Source organism: Dermochelys coriacea, chromosome 5, assembly GCF_009764565.3.
Source record: "Dermochelys coriacea isolate rDerCor1 chromosome 5, rDerCor1.pri.v4, whole genome shotgun sequence".
NCBI lineage: Eukaryota > Metazoa > Chordata > Testudines > Dermochelyidae > Dermochelys > Dermochelys coriacea.
The window spans coordinates 5,058,176-5,084,604 of NC_050072.1; the positions used below are offsets into that span (position 1 = coordinate 5,058,176).

A 26,429-nucleotide genomic window follows, 5' to 3' on the forward strand; every position below is an offset into this window, starting at 1 on the left:
CCCACTGCTTCCCTTGGAAGGCTATTCCAAAACTTCACTCCTCTGATGGTTAAAAACCTTCGTCTGATTTCAAGTCTAAACTTCCTGGTGGCCAGTTTATACCCATTTGTTCTTGTGTCCACATTGGTGCTGAGCTGAAATAATTCCTCTCCCTCTCCTGTATTTATCCCTCTGATATATTTATAGAGAGCAATCATATCTCCCCTCAACCTTCTTTTAGTTAGGCTAAACAAGCCAAGCTCCTTAAGTCTCCTTTCATAAGACAAGTTTTCCATTCCTCGGATCATCCTAGTAGCCCTTCTCTGTACCTGCTCCAGTTTGAATTCATCCTTTTTAAACATGGGAGACCAGAACTGCACACAGTATTCTAGGTGAGGTCTCACCAGTGCCTTGTATAACGGTACTAAAACCTCCTTATCCCTACTGGAAATGCCTCTCCTGATGCATCCCAAAACTGCATTAGCTTTTTTCACAGCCATATCACATTGGCAGCTCATAGTCATCCTATGATCAACCAATACTCCAAGGTCCTTCTCCTCTTCCGTTACTTCTAATTGATGCGTCCCCAATTTATAACTAATATTCTTGTTATTAATCCCTAAATGCATAACCTTACACTTCTCACTATTAAATTTCATCCTCTTACTATTACTCCAGTTTACAAGGTCATCCAGATCCTCCTGTATAATATCCCGTTCCTTCTCCGAATTGGCAATGCCTCCCAGCTTTGTATCATCTGCAAACTTTATTAGCACACTCCCACTTTTTGTGCCGAGGTCAGTAATAAAAAGATTAAATAAGACTGGTCCCAAAACTGATCCCTGAGGATTTCCTTTATCTAAAAAATCTGTTACTTTTTCAAAAAAGGAGATTAGGTTGGTTTGGCACGATCTACCTTTTGTAAAACCATGTTGTATTTTGTCCCATTTACCATTGACTTCAATGTCCTTAACTAATTTCTCCTTCAAAATATTTTCCAGGACCTTGCATACTACAGATGTCAAACTAACTGGCCTGTAGTTACCCGGATCACTTTTTTTTCCTTTCTTAAAAATAGGAACTATATTAGCAATTCTCCAATCATTCGGTACTACTCCTGAGTTTACAGATTCATTAAAATTTTTGCTAATGGGCTTGCAATTTCAGGTGCCAATTCCTTTAATATTCTTGGATGAAGATTATCTGGGCCCCCCGATTTAGTCCCATTAAGCTGTTTCAGTTTCGCTTCTACCTCAGATATGGTAATATCTACCTCTATATCCTCATTCCCATTTGTCATGCTACCATTATCCCTAAGATCCTCTTTAGCCTTATTAAAGACTGAGGCAAAGTATTTGTTTAGATATTGGGCCATGCCTAGATTATCTTTAACCTCCACTCCATCCTCAGTGTTAAGCGGCCCCACTTCTTCTTTCTTAGTTTTCTTCTTATTTATATGGCTATAGAACCTTTTACTATTGGTTTTAATTCCCTTTGCAAGGTCCAACTCTACTCGATAATTGCGCTGCAGTGTCCCTTGCCATTGAAAGTAACAGACAGCTGTGCATCGTTTATTGCAAATTCAATTTAGTGAATGTTCTAAGTGTAACTCGCTTCCTGCTATTACACTTTCCCTCCAAACTTCACTCTGCTTTCTCTTGCTTTTCATTCCTCTACTAAGTCCTGGTGCAGCTCTTCCTGCGTTTCCTTCTCCTTCCCCTCCCTCCATACCATCGCCTCACACCCAGGCCTTGGAAGTTAATAAATAAATACTCAGGACACAGGACTAAACCTGTGTTTAGAAGTTTAGTAGCCAAATGGATGTCCCATTCCTGGCACTGTCCAGGGAACATACTCAGGTAAGAAACCAATCTACCCCAACCTACTTCCCCTAGACCAGGTTCAGAGTTAGCAACTTTCACAGCCACATCCAACTTGGGTTTGATTGCCCACAAATTCCTCTTTGCTGAATGGAAGAAAGAGCATGCCAGTCCCTTTGCACCCCAGCTTACAGACACCTCAACTGCCCACAAGCGAGTTAGGAGTTTCTACAACTTTACCAACCACCAGCTGCCTGGCTGCTACCTGCCCTCCACACTAATTTTTCGGTCTTCCTCCTCTGTGAATAGCTCCAGTGGTGTCCTCTGCTACTACTAAGAGCTTTGACAGTCAGCAGCTGAACTACAATCTATTTCATTGTAACCCAGAGGGCTCTGAGCAGCAGTTTTGAGCACGCTCCAGCCTGCAAAAGTACCGAGTTTGAGCCATCTGCAGACTCAGGAAGGTAGCAGTGCCTCAGTTTACATTCAGTTCTCATTTGGAATGTTTCCTTTGCAATTATAAGGACTACAAATGTAAGCGCACACTGGGAAAGTTTCCTACTCACCATGGGCAGAGGATTCTTCAAGATCTGTCTTTAATACTGCTGTACAGCCCCCAACCCCCATTCCTTCATGATTCCATATGCAAGAGCTTTTGTGAAGGAGCAGTGCCCTTTATGACTCTCTGGGATCTGTCCAAGGGGGAACGACTAGGGTGATTTTAGCACCCTAACAGCCTCACCTGCCAGATCTTGTATGCAGGTCACCAGTATACAGTCACTAACAATGATGAAGGCAGAGAGATCCAGTAGTGACTGCATGAATATGAGACTTTATTCTGTGCTCTTAAGGTCCCCCATCACCACCCCCAGATCTGTCTGTGCACCATGTCCCAACATGAAACAACTGTCCGGGGTCTACCTGTAGCGGGGTGAACACCCGCTTGGACCCAGAGAGGTTCAAAATAGCCCTGGGAGAGGGCTGGGGCAGGGGAAAAGCTGGGCTGATGACAGAGCAGCCACAGCTGGGGGCCACATGGGGGGCCTTATAAAAGCCAGGGAAGCCAGGAGCAGAAAACCACTCTCTCTCTAGCCCTGAGATGGAGGGACCTGGCTGCAGAGAACTGAATAGAGGACCTACTTTGGAGCAGGGCTGGGGAAAGGCCAAGGAAGCTGGAGAACTCCAGCCAGGAAAGCTGCAGGCCTGGAAAGGCCTATTAGGTACGGGGGTTGCAGGAGCAGCCACGGGTAGGCACAGGCAGCAGGTCCAAACCCAACCTTGCCTGTGATGAGTGGCTCATACTGCAGTCTTCCCCAGGGAGCGGGGGCTAGCTGGTGACTGGCAGGAGCCTATGACTGAGGCGAGGTAGGGATAGTGGGTGGGGGTTCCCCTGGGAGGGGGAGACCCAGAACTGTTGGGGTACTGCCAGGGGGCAGCGCCCACTTAAAGCGGCACCGGGGTCCTGGGAGGGACACGGGAGCCTGCAGCAAGGCGAGACACTGGCGGACAGAGGGCGCTCTGGAGGCTGGAATGCTAATTCCCTGAGACGTCCAGCAGGAGATGCCGCCGGTGAGTCCGTGCCTGGCTACACCACCAAACCTTCCTGGAGCACCATGGGCTCATTTTAGGCTGTGAGCAATGAGTCATGTTAGGTAACTCGGAATCTATTTTTAACTCAACCACGTGTCATTTTGCTGATGCTTTCTCTAATACACCTCTAGGCTTGTTTATTTCACAATTTCTCTTAATTTCCATACAATTTCCAAAAAACACTAAACCAAACACTACTGGCTTTGGAGATAGCTGGTACCCCTCAAGAGGGAACAAAGAAAGTACTTCAGCTTCTCGAGGGATGCAGAGAAAAGAGTACACTCAGCCTGCAGCCCAAATAATGCAAAGAAAGGCGGCCAAGGACCAAGCAACCTATGGATTACCTGGCACAGCTGCACTGTAACTGCCAGTGTAAATGGGACTTACTGGCCCCAATTCAACAAAGAAAGGCATTAGATAGTAGATCACACACTATATTAAAGAGACTATGCCTTTTGGATACTAAATCATAGGGCTGGGCAATAACTGAAGATAGAATTATAATGACTAAGCAAACGAGGATTTGGGGAAGTCAACTTGATATTTATTACAAGAAAAAGCAACATGAGTTTATATGTAGGTAGAGACCATATTTGATTCCATTATCCTCACCCCTCATACGTCACTAGCCTTGGATTGTAAGATCTTTGGGACAGGCACTCTGTGTACCTCTAATTTCAGCACCTAGCCCAATGAGGTCCAACTCAAAACAAGGACCTTTGAACACTACCATGGGTTATTACAAATCCTACATTCCTTACTATGATCATGTCTTTATTTACTGGCTAACGCTGGAGAACTGTCAGAAATAAAGTTGTAAAAGATACCTTAAATGGGAGGAGAGAAAAACCATTTTCAAACTTCAATGCACAAAGGGGAGGGATTGCTCTGTGACTCCAACAGGAATTATCTAGAGTAAACTCACACCCTACACTACTGGCTGCATATCAGAGTACCAGAAGTAGCTTAATCTTTCCTGCTGCAGCAGGAAGACAGATTGCAAAAATTTGGCCCTGAAACGGATGAGATTGTAGATTATATCACTATAATCCTGATGAACCCTATCAGACTACACAGAACAGGCTACACATAAATGTTATACACAGGAATCTGCACTAGCTAAGCACTGCCAGTGAATAGGACACTGAACTTGGTCCAGGAACACCAAAGGCTAGTTGAAAATATCTTACAAAAATAAAGATGTGGAAGCCCAGCACAAAAAGACTTCAATGGTAATAACGGGTATCAACCAGGAATCGCAGTCATGCCAGAAGACTACAATTTAGGCTGTCTTCACTGCCCAAAAAGGTGCGTTTTTCCCATGGGATAATTAATGCACATTACCCATCTCATTGTAAAATCCTAGAGGACACACGGCACGCTGCAGTGTTTGCTGTGAGAGAGCTCAGGAAGGTTAATACTATACTCTTCTCACAGTAAATTTTATTAAAGCTAGTGTTTAAAATCAAGTTTACACAAGTTAAGAGGGAAGGTACTGTACATCTGGGGTCAGGCTTGCAGTGCCTTGCCTCCACTGGGATTTTACAGCAGTATAGCTACCCCACAGTAAATACATATCTGGTTTGCCTTTGGGGCTTGTCTACACTTGAAAGATCATTCAGATTAAGGTAGAGTGTGAATTTGAATTTGCAAGCCCTTAGCTATGCATTTAGCAAACACTGGAATAATAGGAAAATGCAGGACACAGAATTTATTGCATTGGAGGGCTTGGCTGTCTGTGGATTAACATTCACCTTAGAAAAAGAAAAGGAGGACTTGTGGCACCTTAGAGACTAACAAATTTATTTGAGCATAAGCTTTCGTGAGCTACAGCTCACTTCACTGGATGCATTCACAATCCACTGAATGCATCCGATGAAGTGAGCTGTAGCTCACGAAAGCTTATGCTCAAATAAATTTGTTAGTCTCTAAGGTGCCACAAGTCCTCCTTTTCTTTTTGCGAATACAGATTAACATGGCTGCTACTCTGAAACCATTCACATTACATGCTCCTTTTCAAAAGGGGTTTCATTTTGAAAACCTCCCTCTTCCACCATTCTGCGATCTGATTGTGGCAGAGGGCAACTTCCTAAATGTCCTGGACAAACCTTATTGAATTACATTAAACTTTATCGAATGCAATTATATTCAAAATACAATTGTGTGTTATTGTAGGATCATATGTAACTTTTCCAGGAAACTGCCTAACGTGAACCTTGGAGAAATGTTAGAAACTTCAAAGAACAGTTTGGGACAATACGTGATTAGTGGGTTTCCTAGAAGGTACTTGGGAGGCCTTTTGAAGCTAAGTCCTGGGAAGAAAAACCTCATTGTCTACCGACTACCTGCTCCTGAAAACTCCAGCTCAAAGACCCCTGAACTATATAAAAGGAGGGACTAAACTTTTCATGAGTGTGCTAGTTCTGAGCAGAGACTGTTGTGAACTTTTGACCACAGAAGAGACCCTTCTGTGGGGTTTGAAGGACTGATCACCAATCAGAGCCCTTGCTGGAGTTGGGGTGATCTCTGGCAAGTTTGTTAGCACGCATGAAGGTTCTTTCATTTTGTTTTAATACGTTTTCTCTGTAATACTTTTACCTTAACAATAAATAAGCTTGCATAGAAACAGCTGTTTGATAGCTTAACTGTGGGCAGTTATGTTGTTAGTCTCTGAACAGAAAGCAAGCAGGTCTGTGTAGACAGTCTGTCTTTTGCTGTGGGTAACACAGTGAAGGCAGAGAACTGCTCAGCCTTGGAGATACCCTGGTCAGAAGCGAAGGAGACGCGGGTCCCCACCCAAGTGAGGAGATGGCTAAAGGAGCCAGAAGCCTAGAGTGGGCGCCCTTGCCGAACCACAGAGGTGAAATATGGGTGCAGTTGCCCTGAACTGTGATCCCTCTCTGATGGTCTGTCCACGGACTATTTCCGTGTGTGCTGGTTCTCCTCTACCAGAGTGGGCTTTGGGTGGCTGCAGCTAGTTTGTCACGCCTCTTAAGACTTTTTTTTTTTTAAGTTAGAGAAGCTCTCTCCAGACTCTGCCATTTTTATAGCTGTTGACAATGTCATTAACTCTGTCCCCAACCCTGCAATGAGCTTCACACAGGTAGACCCTGCAACCACAAGGAGCAGTCTCAATAACTAATAAATGTTAGTTCCTCATTAATGTCCACCTGCCCAGAGCTCATTGCAGGAGCTGAGCCCTTATTCACTTTTCCTCATTAGGTAAGTAAGGTTCCTCTCTATCCGTGTCCACTTTCAGCTTAGCTATCACTAATAGCTCATTCGAGGCGCTTTTGATGCGCTTCCTCCAGGGTCACGCTAAGGTTGGAAAGGAGAGCGCTGTACAGCCACAGAAGCAAAGACATTAGCAGCTCCTTCTGCTAACTTTAGGCTTCATTAGGTCCACTCCCTCTCAGACAGAGGGTCAAATGGCACAGAAGGAGCCAGGCAGATGGGTGTGAAGGTGCGGCCAAGGGACACTGTGGGACATTCTCACCAGTGGGTAAGAAGGGCATTAGACGGACTACTGCTAAAGTTACCGGGAAGAGGAGGAGTTTACTCTTCATTTGCACACATATTCATAGACACTAAGATCAGAAGGAACCATTCTGATCATCTAGTCTGACCTCCTGCACAACGCAGGCCACAGAATCTCACCCACTCACTCCTGCGAAAAACCTCTCACCTATGCCTGAGCTACTTTAAATCGTGGTTTAAAGACTTCAAGGAGCAGAGAATCCTCCAGCAAGTGACCCGTGCCCCATGCTACAGAGGAAGGCAAAAAACCTCGAGGGCCTCTTCCAATCTGCCCTGGAGGAAAATTCCTTCCCGACCCCAAATATGGCGATCAGTTAAACCCTGAGCATATGGGCAAGATTCACCAGCCAGATACTACAGAAAATTCTTTCCTGGGTAACTCAGATCCCATCCCATCACAGGCTATTAGGCCTATTTACCATGAATATTTAAAGATCAATTAAATTACCAAAATCATGTTATCCCATCATACCATCTCCTCCATAAACTTATCGAGTTTAATCTTAAAGCCAGATAGATCTTTTGCTCACACTGCTTCCCTTGGAAGGCTATTCCAAAACTTCACTCCTCTGATGGTTAGAAACCTTTGTCTAATTTCAAGTCTAAACTTCCTGGTGGTCAGTTTATACCCATTTGTTCTTGTGTCCACATTGGTGCTGAGCTGAAATAATTCCTCTCCCTCTCCTGTATTTATCCCTCTGATATATTTATAGAGAGCAATCATATCTCCCCTCAACCTTCTTTTAGTTAGGCTAAACAAGTCAAGCTCCTTAGTCTCCTTTCATAAGACAAGTTTTCCATTCCTCGGATCATCCTAGTAGCCCTTCTCTGTACCTGTTCCAGTTTGAAGTCATCCTTTTTAAACATGGGAGACCAGAACTGCACACAGTATTCCAGGTGAGGTCTCACCAGTGCCTTGTATAACGGTACTAAAACCTCCTTATCCCTACTGGAAATACCTCTCCTGATGCATCCCAAGACCGCATTAGCTTTTTTCACAGCCATATCACATTGGCAGCTCATAGTCATCCTATGATCAACCAATACTCAAGGTCTTTCTCCTCCTCCGTTACTTCTAATTGATGCGTCCCCAGCTTATAACTAAAATTCATGTTATTAATCCCTAAATGCATAACCTTACACTTCTCATTATTAAATTTCATCCTATTACTATTACTCCAGTTTACAAGGTCATCCAGATCCTCCTGTATGATATCCCGGTCCTTCTCCGAATTGGCAATACCTCCCAGCTTTGTATCATCTGCAAACTTTATTAGCACACTCCCACTTTTTGTGCCGAGGTCAGTAATAAAAAGATTAAATAAGACTGGTCCCAAAACTGATCCCTGAGGAACTCCACTGGTAACCTCCCTCCAGCCTGACCGTTCACCTTTCAGTAGGACCTGTTGTAATCTCCCCTTTAACCAATTCCTTATCCACCTTTCAATGTACATATTGATCCCCATCTTTTCCAATTTAACTAATAATTCCCCATGTGGCACGGTATCAAACACCTTACTAAAAATCTAGGTAAATTAGATCCACTGCGTTTCCTTTGTCTAAAAAATCTGTTACTTTCTCAAAGAAGGAGATCAGGTTGGTTTGGCACGATCTACCTTTTCTAAAACCATGTTGTATTTTGTCCCATTTACCTCTGACTTCAATGTCCTTAACTACTTTCTCCTTCAAAATTTTTTCCAAGACCTTGCATACTACAGATAAACTAACAGGCCTATAGTTACCTGGATCACTTTTTTTTTCTCCTTTCTTAAAAATAGGAACTATATTAGCAATTTTCCAATCATACAGTATAACTCCTGAGTTTACAGATTCATTAAAAATTCTTGCTAATAGGCTTGCAATTTCGGGTGCCTGTATTCTGTTACTGTATTTTCCCGAGTTTATGACTGGGTTCCCTGTCCCCTAATAAAGGCTCCCTTATCTGTACACAGTCTGAGTGTTTGGGAGTGCGGAAGTTCTACCCGTTAAGGGCACCGGGGAGGGAATATTTACTTTTCTCAGGTATCAGAGTGGGCTTTAGCCAGTTTAGTTACATGTCAAGAAGGACCCTAGATATAATTTTGCGGCCATTCAGCACCTGGCAGAAGGGTTACCGATGTCTAGACTCCAGATCACAGGAGCCCTTTGAAGCGATTCAGACGCCTAAGAAAATATTTCTTGCCTCACTTCTTTTGATGCAATCAGCAAACTTTCAGGCGTGATAAACATCCACCACACTCAGTTCAGACCCAGCTCCTCTTTGATTTCTAAACAATAAGGAGACTTTGTTCTAAATCCTTGATCCTGCAATTTACAGTGTGTGCTAAGCTGACCACACACACACACACAGACACACACACACACCCCACTAAAGTCAATAGATTCAGCAGCCTTCCCACACACTGGAAATTGCCAATAGAGGCCTCAATTATATAAAGGGGCGTTTGTTTGTCATTTTTATCGCATCAGTTAAGTACTTGGTCCTGCCTCAGCACGGGGGGCTGGATTTGATGACCTATCAAGGTCCCTCCAGATGTACACTTCTATGATTCTAGAAGTGATTTGATTCAAATATGTAATTTCTGACGCAAATGCCACAGAAGGTATTTTAGATTGACAATATTTTAAGACGCAAATTTGATATTAAATATTTGTGTTACGGTAGCAGCCAAAGACCATAATGGGCATCAGAGCTCTGCTGTGTTAGGCTATGAACACACACAGATGTAGGTACAAACTCTGCCTTGAAGATCTTACAACCTACAAATTTTAATTGAAATCTCTTACTCCTGGTAAGTGTTAAAGCTTTGTTACAGGATTCAAATATTAATTTGGAAGTCTAAAGCATAGTAAAACCAAGGCAGGCCAGAGAAGATAACCAATGTACAAGGCACAGACTCAATTACCAGTCTGTAGTCACTTCTGCTTCCATGCAGGTGACATTTCCCAAAAGTCTGCAGCAACGAATCCAGCCTTGTACTTCTAATGCAACTCTGCAGACACCAATTGCATTCATATCACTGCAATCGGTATTCTCCTTTCATGAAAGGAGATTTCACTGAACTACCCTCCATAATGATTTTGATACCTAACGTCATTCAAAAACTAGATTTATGTGAAGTTACAACCACATCCCCCTGAGCAGAAGCAGCTGCTCTTTCACCAAGCTTGGAAGAAAGGGAGGTCTGAAGCAAATCCACTCTAATCACTTCAAGCGCCACTGCAAGCTTTGAAATCTGTAAGACAAAAGCCAAGACATTCCTTGTTTCAGGGCTGAGAAATATGCACTAGCCCCCATTTCAGCTCAACTAAACCTACAGAGTTTGAAAGTCCCGCTGTGAAATTAAAACAGTTTGGCCACTAGCTAAGAATTTAACAAGAAGCCCCACAATGTGATGTGACTCCACAAAGGGAGAACACTGTACTAACAGCAGGTTTCAGAGTAGCAGCCGTGTTAGTCTGTATTCGCAAAAAGAAAAGGAGTACTTGTGGCACCTTAGAGACTAACAAACTTATTAGAGCATAAGCTTTCGTGAGCTACAGCTCACTGTAGTTCACGAAAGCTTATGCTCTAATAAATTTGTTAGTCTCTAAGGTGCCACAAGTCCTCCTTTTCTTTTTGTACTAACAGCAGAATCTGATGAAAGCCACACTGCCAGTGCAGAAAGTTTATACTGAAGGATCCACGTAACATAGCATGCGACTGTCTAAATCACAGGATTTGAAAAAAATCTGGATGGAGAAACCTTAAGCAGTTGCATTAAGGACAACACAGTTTGCAGACCCAAAATTTATCTCCAATCATTTTGCCCTTTTTTTTTTTGGCAGGGACTGGGGGGGCTGGAACAAAGAGCTGTTAAGAGCTTCCCTAAAATAAAACCAGAGCAGGAGTGAGGGAGGGAGAAGGGGGAGAGGGAGAGAGAAAAGAAAGAAAAAAAGCAAATCCCAAAAACAAAAACATAAAAACATACTAAGGAAACAGTTCTGTCTCCCCCAGGGGTTATTGGATGGTGTGAAAATATGGTTTAATGATCCCAGTAATATTCACAAAAAGCTCCTTGTGCCAATATTACTGTATAGATTCAGCAACTGCACCATTTAGGGAGATCAATTTCTTTTCAACACTCCATCTTTTTAGTCAAAAGAAAATGTATGAAGCATGTTATTATATTGCCTCTTTATGCCTCCTGCTAAACCAACACCATACAACACCAACATCAATGGGAGTTAAACCTGAAAGCAGACCAAAGAAAGTATAAATACAAAGGCTTGTTAGAATAGTTATTAAAGTCACTGGATTTAAGAGCACATCTCATAAGGAGGACTTTCAAGACCCTTCTTAGTTGTAAACAGGGCAGCCAAACAATGGTTTTCCTTTATAACCCCAGTACAACCAAGACACTTTTGACCTTTACATCCCAAATCAAACTACACTATGTTTCCCATGAAATTAAATTAACCTATCTTTATATAATTGAAAGAAAATAAGGACTGAGGCGACAGTAGGTGAGTGTACTAGTTTTTCCACTGTTGAACAGCCCACCAACTATCTGAGTCAGGGCAGTAATACTCAGACCTCAGTGGTTCACCAAAAGAGCCACAGTAGTATGGATTTACCGTTTTCACACACACGTACGCTATTCTCACAGCAAGGTGACTGACCAAGTATTATTTCATCAGCTACAACTGGTTAACAACATGTTTGGGTTAACCCTAGGAACATTTGGGTGAGAGCCGTGGCGGAGGCAGGCTCATGCATACCTTCTCTTCAGCTTGAGGCCATCTTTGGAGACACAACAGTGGAAACTGTATGAAGAACGAAACAGCAAAAACAGTGGGACATGAAGCAGCACAAGAACAGAAACGGCAGCCTGTTTAAAACGAGGCCATTACAACAAAAAATAAATTATAATGAGTATCAGTAGCACCAGAGAGATAACATCCTCACATAGGATATATGGAGTAGTCAAGCCATGCTGGACTTCCAAACCCTCAATAAATCAGGGACGACACAGTGCAGCAGTCAGAGCATAGGACTGAGAGGAGGTGCAGGTTCTATTACCGCTTCTGCCACTGACCCTATATTGCGTAGGGAAAGTCATTTACAGTTAATCGAACAAAGGGGGAAAATGGGTTTATGCCTTTTCTGGCTTCTTTAAAGTGCATAAAGTGGGTTTATGGCCACCATAAGAATGTTTCCCGGAATGTGTTTTATATGACAAATGCAAGCCTTATCTACTCTGTTCTTCCTGGAACGCTCTATGGACAACCAGAGAGCTAGCCAATTTATAGCGTAATATATCAAGCAAGTTAAATCTGATTGAGAAGGGAAGGGATACGTATTCAGCCTGTTTACATTTTATTTGGCGTCTATTTAATTCATACATTCTATAAAGTTGGAGGAGAAGAGCCACCATCATTACCTCTTCAATTAAGGGCTGGGAAAAGCTCACAATACACTTCTGGGACCTCTAGGCCCTCTAGCAAAGCCACGGAAGATAAGACTTGAAATTCCTGATATGTCTGAAGTAAAACAAACAATCATTTCCGAAGAGCTTTCCAGGCTTACCTTGTTCTAGAAAAGGAAAAGAGGAAAACATGCACTTTTGTCCCTTTTGCAAGTTATGTTTAACTTCTATTTTGGTTTGGCCATTTGTAAAATGTTGACAATACCGATTCCAAATAGCTCAGAGATCCTCAGATGAAGAGCTCTAAGTGCCTATCAGTAAATGATTTCATTTACTGTTTCAGCTGTAGTTTGTCTCATGACAAAACCTCATACCACTGAAAGAAAAGGAGTACTTGTGGCACCTTAGAGACTAACAAATTTATTTGAGCGTAAGCTTTCGTGAGCTACAGCTCACTTCATCGGATGCATTTGGTGGAAAATGCCACTGAGGAAGAGAACCTGGAAGTTTTGAGTGTGTCTTCCTGAAATGGGCCTGGCTCTAGGCAGCATTATTAGCTTCTCCCCTTAACACCTTAAAATTTAACCTAAATTTATTCATTTTTAAAAAGGAAAGCACTATCTAGCTTTCTCTGGTCTATTTAATCATCACACATGAAAGAGCTGCTAACATTAAGATGAAGTGAAACAAATTACAACTTGATTTTATTCTATTCTTCTAGCCAAGTTGATTGAAAAATAAGAGGCCATTCGGCACATGTGACAAAATCTAGAAATCAAGTCAGCATATGATTAGAATGCTGCTCTAGCTGTTGTACATTGGGGGAGAAGCCCGATAGGAAGAAAGTTTACCTGAATGTACTCAGATATTATGCACAAAGGAGATCCTGCACAGGGTTTTCCCAAAAGCGCTCCAGACACGATTTCTCTAAATCAGCTTTTGGGACTGCCCCATAATACTAATTTTTTGTCTCTAATCCATAAATTCTAGTTAAAAGTGAATGAAAAATCCTATGCTAGTTAGGATTTCCTTATGCCTGTTGAGTTGAGGTTATCGGAAGGTCTGGCGCAGGAATTATTTAATACCTTTTGTTCGGTTACCTAGAAGCAAATTCTGAGTTTCTGAGTAATGAATTCCAATTCCACTACTTTTATTAAAGATAAGCTCTGAACTGCTCTCTCAAACTATTTCATTTGACCTGAAACCTTATGAAAAAAACAAAAAGTTATGATTTTTGGATACATGCCAATGATCAGGGATTTAAACGACACCGCTAACTAACATTACAAGTTCAGTCTTGTGGAGGTTTAACACACCATGATGTTATATAAACTCCCTCCGGCAATTGGAAAGAAAATCCATCTATAATGACGCTCACTAAACTGTAAACAACAATTGCATTTTTCTTTTTATGTCACTTCTTTGAGATCTTTTGTATTTATAGTAGCTGCTATGGTTTTTTAATAAGTGTTTTTGTGAGTTATCAATTGTGAATATTTATTGGATTCTGGTTTTGTTAAGTAAAATGGTCTAAAAAAAATACAAAAAAAAATCAGTGCAGAAAAATTTGCAGAGAGATGCAGCATATTTTAGCCTTTAAGCAGGTCAGATATCAGTCACTGTTTCATAACAGTGTGAAATCAGACTCTGCATACATGGGACATAAAACTGCCCAAGAATAATAGGGACAGTGTTTAATCTGAATTATAAATTCATCCATTTGCGTTTATATTAAAGTCACAAGCACTGCCCTTTTTTTAATCACATGCTTAACCTTCTCCAATAGGACAGAACTTCTTGTTTCTATCATTTTCACAGAGATGTCAAATATAGGAACTTCACATAGCATGTTGTATTTGACTTTTCCACCTGAAAAAGTCAACTCTCCCTGCCCCACCTGGTTAGATTTTCAGACACACCTGCATCCACTCTAGACCACCATGATTTCTCCACCCACCCCGTACAGCTTCTGGCAACACCATATTTGCCCAAAATGCTATTTTTACTCCAGACTCTAATACACTGAAAAAGCTGTGGAAAGAACTGAAGTACTCACTGCTTTTTTTGTCTCTGTCTTCACAGACAAGGTCAGTTCCCAGACTGCTGTACCATTTTCCTCTAAGACATCTCAGATCTATCAGCTGTGGCAACACAGCCCTGAAGTGCTTTAAATATACAGATCAATCAACTGCAAAATTTCTACCAAATTCCAATGCACCTGGGAGCCCATAACTTATACTGAAGTCAGTAATAAATCTCCATATTTAATGTGCCATTGACATCTCTTGATGACAGCTACATTAACAGGAAAACTTTCCCAGTAGGGACTGGATTCCACATTATTCTCTCCTGAACCATGCTTCATATTAACGTATGAAACTGGAAGTTCCAAAAAAGTACTATTACTGGGCTGAAGAATCATAGAATTTGTTAAATAAAATGTGATTTTTTTGATTGAGCAACATAAACATTGTTAGTCTCTAAGGTGCCACAAGTACTCTTTTTTTTAAGTTTCCTAAAAAAACCTTCATCTTGTATTCTATTAAGCACCCCAATTTGCTAACAAATTTGTTATTCCAGTCAAGTTAGAGGTGAACAAAAAGAAGGCTTAGAATGCAAGCCTCAATTAAATCTTAATACTATGGAGTTGTGACTAGCTTTTCCACAATAACATTTGATTTTAAATTTAGACAACTACCTGTTCCAATAGCCAAAGACAAATGATTTTTCCCTCAGTCTGAATAAGTTTCAATGCTGGTTCATTCTTTTCTATCTAGGATCGGGCACTGTACCCATCATGGGTATTCGAACACCTAAAACACTGAAAATCTGTCCTTGTATAACTCCTGTGGTCAGGCTGAGAAGACAGAATGGTAAATCAGAGTCTTAGGTGGTGTCGGAGAAAGGGCTTTGGATTCTTCAACCATGGGATGTTGTTCCAGGGAGAAGGATTGCTAGAAAGAGATAGGATCCACCTAACGAAGGGAGGGAAGAGCATTTTCACAGGCAGGCTAGCTGAACTAGGTTTGCCAGGGGATGGAGACCTAAGCCTGGAGGTAAGTGGGGAAGTAGGATACCAGGAGGAAACACAAGGAGGAGGGTGCAACAAGAGAGGCCTCCTGATTCATAGTGAGAAAGCAGGCCAATCAGCTAGTTATCTTAGGTGCCTGCCTGTACACAAACGCAAGAAGCTTGGGAAACAAGCAGGAAGAATTGGAAGTCCTGGCACAATCAAGGAACTATGATGTGATTGGAATAATAGAGACTTGGTGGGGTAACTCACATGACTGGAGCACTGTCGCAGACAGGTATAAACTGATCAGGAAGGACAGGCGGGGGAGAAAAGGTGTAGGAGTTGCACGGTATGTAAGACAACAGTATGATTGCTCAGAGCTCCAGCATGAAACTAGGGAAAAGCCTGTTGAGAGTCTTTGCGTTAAGTTTAGAGGCAAGAGCAACAAGGGTGATGTCGTGGTGGGCGTCTGCTATAGACCACCAGACCAGGAAGATGAAGTAGACGAGGCTTTTTTCAGACAACTAACAGAAGTTTCCAGAACACAGGCCATGGTTCTAATGGGAGACTTCAATCACCCTGACATCTACTGGGAGAGCAATACAGCAATGCACAGACAATCCAGGAAGTTTCTGGAGAGTGCTGGGGAGGTGGAAGTGCTGGAGGAACCAACTAAGGGCCATGTTCCTCTTGACCTGCTGCTAACAAACAGGGAAGAATTGGTAGGGGAAGTAGAAGAGGGTGGCAACCTGGGCAGCAGTGACCATGAGATGGTCGAGTTCAGGATCCCGACAAAAGGAAGAAATGAGAGCAGCAGAATACATACCCTGGACTTCAGAAAAGCAGACTGACTCCCTCAGGGAACTGATGAGCAGGATCCCCTGGGAGGCTAGTCCAGGAGAGCTGGCTATATTTTAAAGAAGACTTATTGAGGGCACAGGAACAAACCATCCCGACGTGCAGAAAGAATAGCAAACATGGCAGGTGACCAGCTTGGCTTAACAGAGAAATCTTTGGTGAGCTTAAACACAAAAAGGAAGCTTACAAGAAGTGGAAATTTGGACAGATGACTAGGGAAGAGTATAAAAATATTGCTTGAGCATGCAGGGGGTATAATCAGGAAGGCCAAGGCAATGATTGGAGTTGCAGCTAGCAAGGGATGTGAAGGATAACAAGAAGGTTTCTACAGGTATGTTAGCAACAAGAAGGTCAGGGAAAGCATGGAACCCTTACTGAATGGGGGAAGATGAATGTGGAAAAAGCTGAAGTACTCACTGCTTTTTTTTGTCTCGGTCTTCAAAAGACAAGGTCAGCTCCCAGACTGTTGCCTGGGCAGCACAGTATGGGGAGAAGGTGAGCAAACCCTCAGTGGTGAAAGAACAGGTTAAGGACTATTTAGAAAAGCTGGACATGCACAAGTCCCTGGGGCCAGATGCAATGCATCAGAGAGTGCTGAAGGAGTTGGCTGATGTGATTGCAGAGCCATTGGCTGTTATCTTTGAAAACTCGTGGCAATTGGGGGGAGCTCCCAGATGACCGGAAAAAGACAAATATGGTGCTCATCTTTAAAAAAGGGAAGAAGGAGAATCCGAGGAACTACGGACTGGTCAGCCTCACCTCAGTCCCTGGAAAAATCATGGAGCAGGTCCTCAAGGAATCCATTTTGAAGCACTTGGAGGAGAGGAAGGTGACCAGGAACAGTCAACATGTATTCACCAAGGGCAAGTCAGACCTGACCAACCTGATTGCCTTCTGTGATGAGATAACTGGCTCTGTGGATATGGGGAAAGCGGTGGATGTGATATATCTTGACTTTAGCAAAGCTTCCGATATGGTCTCCCACAGCATTCTGGCCAGCAAGTTAAAAAACTATGGACTGGATAAATGGTTTATAAGGTAGATAGAAAGCTGGTTAGATCATCAGGCTCAATGGATAGTGATCAACGGCTTGATGTCTAGTTGGCAGCCAGTATCAAGCGAAGTGCCCCAGGGGTCTCACCTGGGGCCGGTTTAGTTCAACATCCTCATTAATGATCTGGATGATAGGATGGATTGCACCCTCAGCAAATTCGTGGATTACACTAAAATGGGGGGAGAGGTAGATACGGTGGAGGGTAGGGATAGGGTCCAGAGTGACCTAGACTAATTGGAGGATTGTTTAGAAATCTGATGAGGATCAACAAAGACAAGTGCAGAATCCTGCACTTAGGACAGAAGAATCCCATGCACTGCTACAGGCTGGAGACTGACTGGCTAAGCGGTAGTTCTGCAGAAAAGGACCTAGGGATTACAGTGGACGAGAAGCTGGATACGAGTCAACCATGTGCCCTTGGTGCCAAGAAGGCTAAAGGCATATTGGGCTGCATCAGTAGGTGCATTTCCAGCAGATCGAGGGAAGTGATTATTCCCCTCTATTCGGCACTGGTGAGGCCACATCTGGAATACTGCGGCCAGTTTGGGGCCCCCCACTACAGAAGGGATGTGGACAAACTGGAGAGAGGGCAATGAAAATGATTAGGGGGCTGGGGCACATGACTTATGAGGCGAGGCTGAGGGAACTGGGATTATTTAGTCCACAGAAGAGAAGAGTGAGGGGGGGATTTGATAGCCATCTTTAACTACCTTGGAGCTCGGCTGTTCTCAGTGGTGGCAGATGACAGAACAAGGAGCAATGGTCTCAAGTTGTAGCGGGGGAGGTCTAGGTTGGATATTAGGAAACGCTATTTCACTAGGAGGATGGTGAAGCACTGGAATGGGTTACCTTGGGAGGTGGTGGAATCTCCATCCTTAAAAACCTCTAAGGCCCGGCTTGACAAAGCCCTGGCTGGGATGATTTAGTTGGTGTTGGTCCTGCTTTGAGCAGGGGGTTGGATTAGATGACCTCCTGAGTTCTCTTCCAACCCTGATAGTCTTTGATTCTTGAACCACCTTCCCCGGGGCGGCAGGGCTTGGGCTTCAGCCCTGGGGCAGCGGGGCTCAGGCTGATGGGGGGCCCACTCCTTAGTGTCAGAGCAGCCACCAACTCTTGCTCTGAGGCCACCAAAAATTTGTTGCGGGAACCCTTTATGCTACTGTCTGTTAATACAGAAAATGGGTTTATCCTTCAGCATCTCTTTACTCTCAGGGCTGCTTCCTGCTGCAGAACATACCACAGACCACTCTACAGAAAGAAGAAATACAACTCAGATAGCAAGTCCGATTACACCATCCTGAGGATCCAGAAAGAGGAAGATACAGGCAACAGCACCCTGATTTTGCAGTCAAACAATGATGTTTATGTGAACTGCTGCACTTACACTAGCTAAGAAAAATTCATGAGTGTGATCAACCCTAGCTCTTCAGGACATTAGCAAACCAACTGCCTACTGTTAGGAAGCAGTGTCCCTCCAAGGCAGACAATTGCAATATTGGCCATTATGGATTGCCTTTTTTTGTTTGTTTGTTTTTTAGACCTGCCCATAACAGATAAGGCCCCACCCTTCTCCTGAAGTACCTGATATTAGCCACTGTCAGAGACTGGATACCCGACTAGATGGATCCTGGTCTTGATCCTATATGATAATGCCTATGTTCCAACAGTGGTACTCTGAGTGTAATTATGTCCACCGAATGCATCCGATGAAGTGAGCTGTAGCTCACGAAAGCTTATGCTCAAATAAATTTGTTAGTCTCTAAGGTGCCACAAGTCCTCCTTTTCTTTTTTGCGAATACAGACTAACACGGCTGCTACTCTGAAATATGTCCATTATTTAAAGCACTGATCTAGTTTGTTCATTCAGAATCACATGAAAGAGAAATGGAAGAGACCTCTTGATGACCAGGTGTAGGATGTACATCAGCACTTCACCAAACTGACTCAGAATGGATCTGATTTAAATTCACGTACAGAAAAACACATGAAACAATGAGAGACTGAAAGTGACAAACACACACAGAAATAGAAGCCTACCTAGACCAACCCCACAATGTATGAATTAGCATTCCTTGGACAAATGGCAATTTCATACTCGTGGGGAAAGGTGTAGGGGGAAGGAAAAGCACATCCAGAAAATAAGCTGCTTCTAAATAAACAGGAAAAAAAAACCCATCAGCTTCATATCCCATCCCAGAAGAAAGCAGAATTTCACTGCTGCATACGCTTCCTTAACCATCCCCAGAGCAGAGAATTATCTTGCCACAGTTCCATAATAAATAAGAATAGCAGCACCTAGCTCTTTTACTGCCCTTTTCTTCAATGGGTGTCGAAATGCTTTACAAAGGAAGGAAGAATCATTATCTCCATTTTACAGAGGAGAAAGCTGAAGCACAGAGGTGCAATGACTTGCCCAAGGTCATCCAGCAGGCCAGTGGCAGAGCCAAGAACAGAATCCAGTTCTCCCAAGTTCCAGCCCAGTGTTTACACTGAGCATTTTAGGAAAGTCTCCCAGCTTTAATCTCACACCGGTGCAGCTCAGTTTTATCTTTCCCTTCCACCCCTTGCTTCCAACTGAACACACTCAATTTTTCCTTCTTTTATGTTAAGAAAGCATTCATTGCCAGTTTATTCTGCTAGCCTTTTGATATGAAACTACATTTTGTTAAAGGAACAGTAATTCATAAATTGGTCCACTGTCTTCATACAGGCTAGCAATTCTGCACTGATTTTTGCCTACATCACCTTCAGTTGCCCAGCAATAAACAGCACAAACTAGCATTTCTCTCTGCACATTAACAGTTGCTGCTACAGTTTCAAGAAAGCAGCCACCACAGAAGTGTTTAGGGCAGACAATGCTACAACAAACCAAAGCGACTAGCTTTACAAGTAAGAGAAGTCTTAAGAAATACATTAGCCTCTTTTTCTTCTGACCCGATTGCACCAGTCCCAATCCAGTTACAAAATGAAACTAAGACTAGAGTTAAACTATTGGTTGTGACAGACACATGACTGTCCGACAGCTGTGCCTGTAGATATCTCCACTGCTGAAAACTGACAGACAGATAGGTCACATGCCTGAGTGCAGAGTGCACAGCTGATTGTCATTACTACAAGGGAGAAGTGAGGCAAACTAACCCTTGGACTTTCTTCTAGGAGACAGAAAGCTGTGAGGGAGAATATGACATGTCGCTGAACACTAGATTCCCTCCCCCACCACCTAGGAACCATTCCAGTCTGCCTTCCTTCCCCAGCATGTCTGAGCCAAGCTGGTTTACTTTAGAAAATAAATCCTGTGCTACCTGGTGACAACAAAGTGTCACATTTGTGTGTCAACAGTCTGGGTAAAAGACAGAAGAATATGCATTACAGGGCTCCATGAAGGCATAAGAATGATCAATTGTCCTTGCTCCAAACTCCAAGGGTAACTAGGAAACAGCCAGTTCCCTTTGCAATACTACCCTGAATACTGTCCTGTTCACCGCCCTCAGTATTAAAAATCACAAGTCTTTTCATTAATGAAATGTTTCTCCAGAGTGCATTTGAAGTCCTCCTTTGGACCGATACCACAATACAGCCAGCAGCTCCTGAAAGGAAATAAAAGGTTAAGAACCTGTACACCGTGATGTGAAAGCTCAGTGCAAAGAAAGGGAAGTTACACAGCGAGGGTATGTCTATACTGCAAAAAAGAACCGGTGGCACCAAGTCTGGGCCCAGGTCAACTGACTTTGGCTCATGCCACAGAGCTAAAACAAACAGTGCAGATGTTTCCGTTCAGGCTGGAAGCTGGGCTCCAGCCCCGGCACCAGGTTCAAACCATGGGCTCCAGCCTCAGTGGGAACAGCTATGCTCTTATCTTTAGCCCCAAAGCGCAAGCCCAAGTCAGCTCTCCAGACTCGCTACCAAGGGGTATTTTTTTTGGCAGCACAGATGTACCCTGAGTGAACGCAGCTCATCTAAGTGGAGAAGCAGCGTCTCCATTGGTTACAATGGGGATGAGCATTTCTCAACTCTCCATGCAGTTCTTGTCTCACTGTGTGACCATGGGCAACTCACAACTATCTAAATATTTACATCACAATGAGTGTGGGATCTGAGCACTCCCAGCTTCACAGTCTCGCACTATCTCAGTTTACCCTGTTTTAAAATGGAGACAATACATCCCAGGGTCATAAGGCTACAGTCAGTACTATTTGTCAAGTTTGGGATCTTCAGATGGAAGATACTACATAAATTGGAAGTCTGTGCCCACATTAGACTTCTCAAGCTACCACTTTGCAGTATCACGTAGCTATGACTAAAGCAAAAATTAAGAGCAAGTATAGTTATAAATTAACAGAAACCTCTGATCTCTTCTCTTCTGAATATAAAAATCAGTTTAATTGCTCATAATCATCAGTGCCTGGGCACACGATAAATGTTTGCAACAACAATCAAGAAGATAATCAACATGACACAAGTGTCAACCCATTTTCTACAACCAAGAAGGAAGCTTTGGGGTACAGGATAGCTAAGTGAATTGGAGCCTCACCTGTCCTAGGACACAATTCAAATGTAGTGATTCAGTTGTTCCCATCTGACAGTTTGGTGATTCATGTAAGCAGGTTGTTTCAGTCCAGTTCTAACTACTGAAGACTAGGAGGTGGCAAGCCTCAAAATAAAGAGACTGAATACAGTGAGTTGCTCTTGTAAAACAGTCATGGGCCAGGAAATAGCTGACAAAAGAACCATTCCAAACAAAGATAGTTCTGTGTCTACCTCTCTATTCTCATGGTTCCGCAATTAACTCAGGACAAAAAACCTTTATAAAAATCTCTTTCCAGGCACACACGGCTGAGTCAGAATAAAAAGAGCTTCACTCAGAAGAATATGAGAGTCAGCCATTTAAATATAGCAATGTGATTACTTGTAAAAATGACCGCAGAACTGTAAATACAAAGAGCTTCCTATCTGTCAATAATGTTAATTAGTAACTCAAGTCCAGTCTTGTGAGGAGTTTACATCACAATGATATGCAAACATCATGGAGAGAAGCAAAACTTTAAGGACACAAAAAGAAAAGGAGTACTTGTGGCACCTTAGAGACTAACGAATTTATTTGAGCATAAGCTTTCGTGAGCTACAACTCACTTCATCGAAATGCATTCGATGAAGTGAGCTGTAGCTCACAAAAGCTTATGCTCAAATAAATTTGTTAGTCTCTAAGGTGCCACAAGTACTCCTTTTCTTTTTGCAAATACAGACTAACACGGCTGCTACTCTGAAACCTGTCTTTAAGGACACAGTAACCACTGAGAAGGAACTGCCCTTTTTTTGTATTACTATAATTTCCCCCCCCCCCTTTTTTTATTTTTAAACACTTCTTTTACCTGATGTTTCCATGAGGGATATAGGGGGGATTTATTTTTTTCCATGTTTAATTATACAGTAGAACCTCAGAGTTATGAACACAGAGTTACTAACTAACCAGTCAACCACACACCACATTTGGAACTGGAAGTACACAATCAGGCAGCAGCAGAGTCCAAAACAAACAAACAAAGGAAATCCAGTGCAGTACTGTGTTAAATATAAACTACTAAAAAATAAAAGGAAAGTACCATTTTTCTTCTGCATAGTAAAATTTCAAAGCTGTGTGAAGTCAATGTTCAGTTGTAAACTTTTGAAAGATCAACCATAATGTTTTGTTCAGAGTTGCGAACATTTCAGAGTTATGAACAACCTCCATTCCCAAGGTGTTAGTAACTGAGGTTCTACTGTATTTTTGTTTAATAATGATGAATAATAGTAATGTCTATTTCTTATATAGCACTTTACATCAGTAGATCTCAAAGCACTTCACAGTCTTTAATGTATTTATCCTCCCAACACCCCTATGAGGTAGGAAAGCATTATTATGCCCATTTTACAGATCGGGAACTGAAGCACAAAGAGGCTACATGATTTGCCCAGGGCACACAGGAAGTTCACAGCAGAGCAGGGAATAGGATGTGGGAGACCCAGGTTCAAAGTCAGTGCTCTAATGCTTAATTAGAAACTAAGATGCCAGATACTCTTTTTCCTAGGTTGCATAGAGCACAGCACAACTAGATCCATTTCCCACACTCTCAACTCAATGTGTTCCATTAAAGGTAATTTTCCCATTCTTACAAATTCCCATCTCTACTAAACTGTATAACTAGAAGTACTATACTTCCATTTCAGCTTGTCTTTGTACAGAAATATAATGTAGTGCATGAAAACAAAATTGATGATATCCAGGTAGCATCTAGTTGTTCTGCAAGAGTGAATGGAAACCTAAATCCCAAGTCATATATAGGATTCTTTTACATGGTGCTTAACAAGAAGTCTAAGATTTTATGAAGATATTTTTATTTTAAGGAGTTTATTGTTGGTGAAACATACCAAACTGAAAGCCTAAGAATCCTGTCCTCTATCCCTAGAACAGCTGTAACATAGGCACTGTCATGCCAATATGCCTCCACATCTAGAAGCATCACTTCCTCAGACAGGACTGGAAGGAAGAAGGTTAAGGCCATCACTACACTACAAAATTAAGTCAATCTAACTTATGTCAGCATACAGTAATGACATCATTGTGCATATCTACACTTGGTCTGTGTGTCAGCGGTGTGCATCCTCACCAGGAGCGCTTGTATCGATTGTACTGCCAGGGTGGGGCATTGTGGGATGACTCCTGAAAGCCAGTAAGTCGACATAAGCAACGCAGTGTCTACACTGACACTCCGTTGACCTAACAACATCGACCTTGACTCTACGTCACTCGAGAAGGTGGCGTAATTAAGCAGGCATAGCTGGGCAGTTACATCGGCAGGAGCAAAATTTAAGTATAGACATTTCCATAGTTAGGTTGACATAAGCTGCCTTGCAACAAACTAACTCTGTAGAGCAGACCAGACCCAAGACTTCATAACCTCAAGAGACCACATATCAAAATGGCTATCAATAAGTGGAGCCAACTGTAGAAATGCTTTTTGTGTGTGTACATCTGTTCACTCAGACTGGACTTAACCAAACTGACTTCACACAGGCTACCAGACAGCCATTGTATGGGAAGACAAAGTGGGTGCGCTAATAATATCTTTTATTGGACCTACTTCTGTTGGTGAGAGAGACAAGCTTTGGAGCTACACAGAGCTCTTCTTCAGAGACCTGAAGAAGAGCACTGTTTAGCTTAAAAGCTTGTGTCTGTCACCAAAAAAACAGAAATTGGTCCAATAAAAGATATTATTACCTCACCCACCTTGTCTCTCTAATATCCTGGGACCAATACGGCTACAGCACTGCAAACATCATATGGAATGAATTCAGGTGCCTATAAACATAGGTTGGACTCTAACTAGCAGTTAAAAACTCCTGATCCCATTATCACTCTCTGAACTATCCAGTACCACCAGCCAAATAGCTTTTTAAGTATAGCTCACATTCAGCCTGTTTTCTAGCAGCAGAAGCAATGACGACTTCAGGGGTGTGATTCATGTCCTCGTAAGCTATTGAGCTTCCCAGTTAAACTATTACTCCTATGATGTCAGAGTTGCTGATAAGACAGCTAAAAATATAATGCATTAGTCATAAATTTCTGTTCTAACCCTAATCATAAGGCAGTGGATGCAACACAGCATTTCAAGACTCCTGTATTTTACAAGTATTCCACAAGTTTAAGGATCCTGAATAAAGCCTGCAGCTGCTTTAAGGAAAACAGTACAATCAACTTAAATTACAGAGTGTAAAGGCAGTCCTTTTAAAACTCACATAGCCTATTTTCCATGAGCTTTCTCAGATAATCTAGCATTTATTGAAATACCCAACAGAAGCAAAGATTTAGAACAACTCAAATCTGATCTCTCCTACTTTAAAAAGGAAAAAAACCAAAAAACCAAAACTGGCTTTTCTGAACAGACCCTCTTGTCTCAAGAATGCATCAACTGCAACTGGTCATTAAGGATACTGAATTTAGGGATTTACTCAAATACTACACACTCAAACACTGCATACTCAGACCATATCAAAGAACCTTGGCACTAAGCAATGCAACAGCATACCATAGAGGATTAGCCACCTCGGTGATTAACATGGAGGTACTGTGTGCTCAATTTTGTATCAATCAACTGCAATCCCAGAGGTAGATTACAGAGCACGCTCCATAAACTAATGGTTTTTCCTTCCTAGGGCATCGGGGTAGGTAAATATAAAGCAGAGGGACAAGAAACCAAACAGTTCTGTCATGACACAGAGAAGTTCTTGTAAAGCAAAACAGCTCTTTTACTGTTCTCAAATAACCTCCCTCTTTTCCTACATATCTCTCTGTAAATACATTTCTCACAGAGCTTTAATATTATAGCCCCTCCAGAAATTCTTTAACACATCACACATACTGGGTTGAATTGTTCTGTCCTGTGTCTTAACAAAACTAAGATCTTTAGGGCAGAGATCCTGTCAAACAGTAGCCGATAGTCAAAGCCATGGAAACTCATCTGAAAAGGTCATAAGACAGGGATTGTTTACCTAACAAACGATGAAAAAGGGAGGACATGACAAAAGTATATAAAATGATGAATGGGCTAGAAAAGGAAATTTGCGAGGCTCTGTTCTCCTTGTCTCATAACTAGGTTTGGCAGAATTTGATTTTTATAATAATTGACAGATATGATTCTTATTTTTAAAGCATTTTTTTTCTATTTTAATCAATTTAAATGTTCACAGTTGCAGGAAACTATGGGGGAAAAGAGAATGGAGGGGTTTGCACAAAAGTGTAATGACAGTAGGTGCTGAGATCCAAAAAGTTAAAGTTTCAGAACTATTAAAACCCAAAGGTCAACATCACATGTCAAAACATACAAGCTCAATATGCTTAAATCAAACTCTTAAGTTCTCAAGCAACATTTTTCTTAGAATTTACAGATAAAGTCTGATAGAAAATATTTTTATTGACAATTAGTTTATGTGCATACAGACAAATTGATGTTTACCAATAATTACCAGTAAAAATCTAATCCTGCTGAGACTACTCATAGCACAAAGGAACAATCAATTAAATTTAAAAGGTGAGGAATTTAAACCTGATAAAAGGAAATACTATTTTGCAAAACATGTCTTTTTCCCCACATGTGTAGTTTAAGTAACTCTGGAACTCACTGCCACAGGAAGTT

The 26,429-nt window shown here is 42.1% G+C and overlaps 1 protein-coding gene across 6 annotated transcripts in view; it reads right to left on the reverse strand.

Moving 5' to 3' along the window:
- UBAP1 (ubiquitin associated protein 1) overlaps positions 1-26,429 on the reverse strand; it is a 62,768-nt gene that overhangs the window by 29,821 nt on the left and 6,518 nt on the right. The window contains exon 2 of one of the 6 annotated variants that reach the window (XM_038402174.2): positions 11,688-11,732. The exons of 3 other annotated variants lie outside the window; for them this stretch is intronic. The gene's annotated coding sequence lies outside the window, so the exon portion shown is untranslated. Of the gene's footprint in view, positions 1-2,365; positions 2,765-10,014; positions 10,163-11,687; positions 11,733-26,429 lie in introns of those variants that run through there. 2 more of the 6 variants (XM_038402173.1, XM_038402179.2) reach the window with 2 other exon arrangements.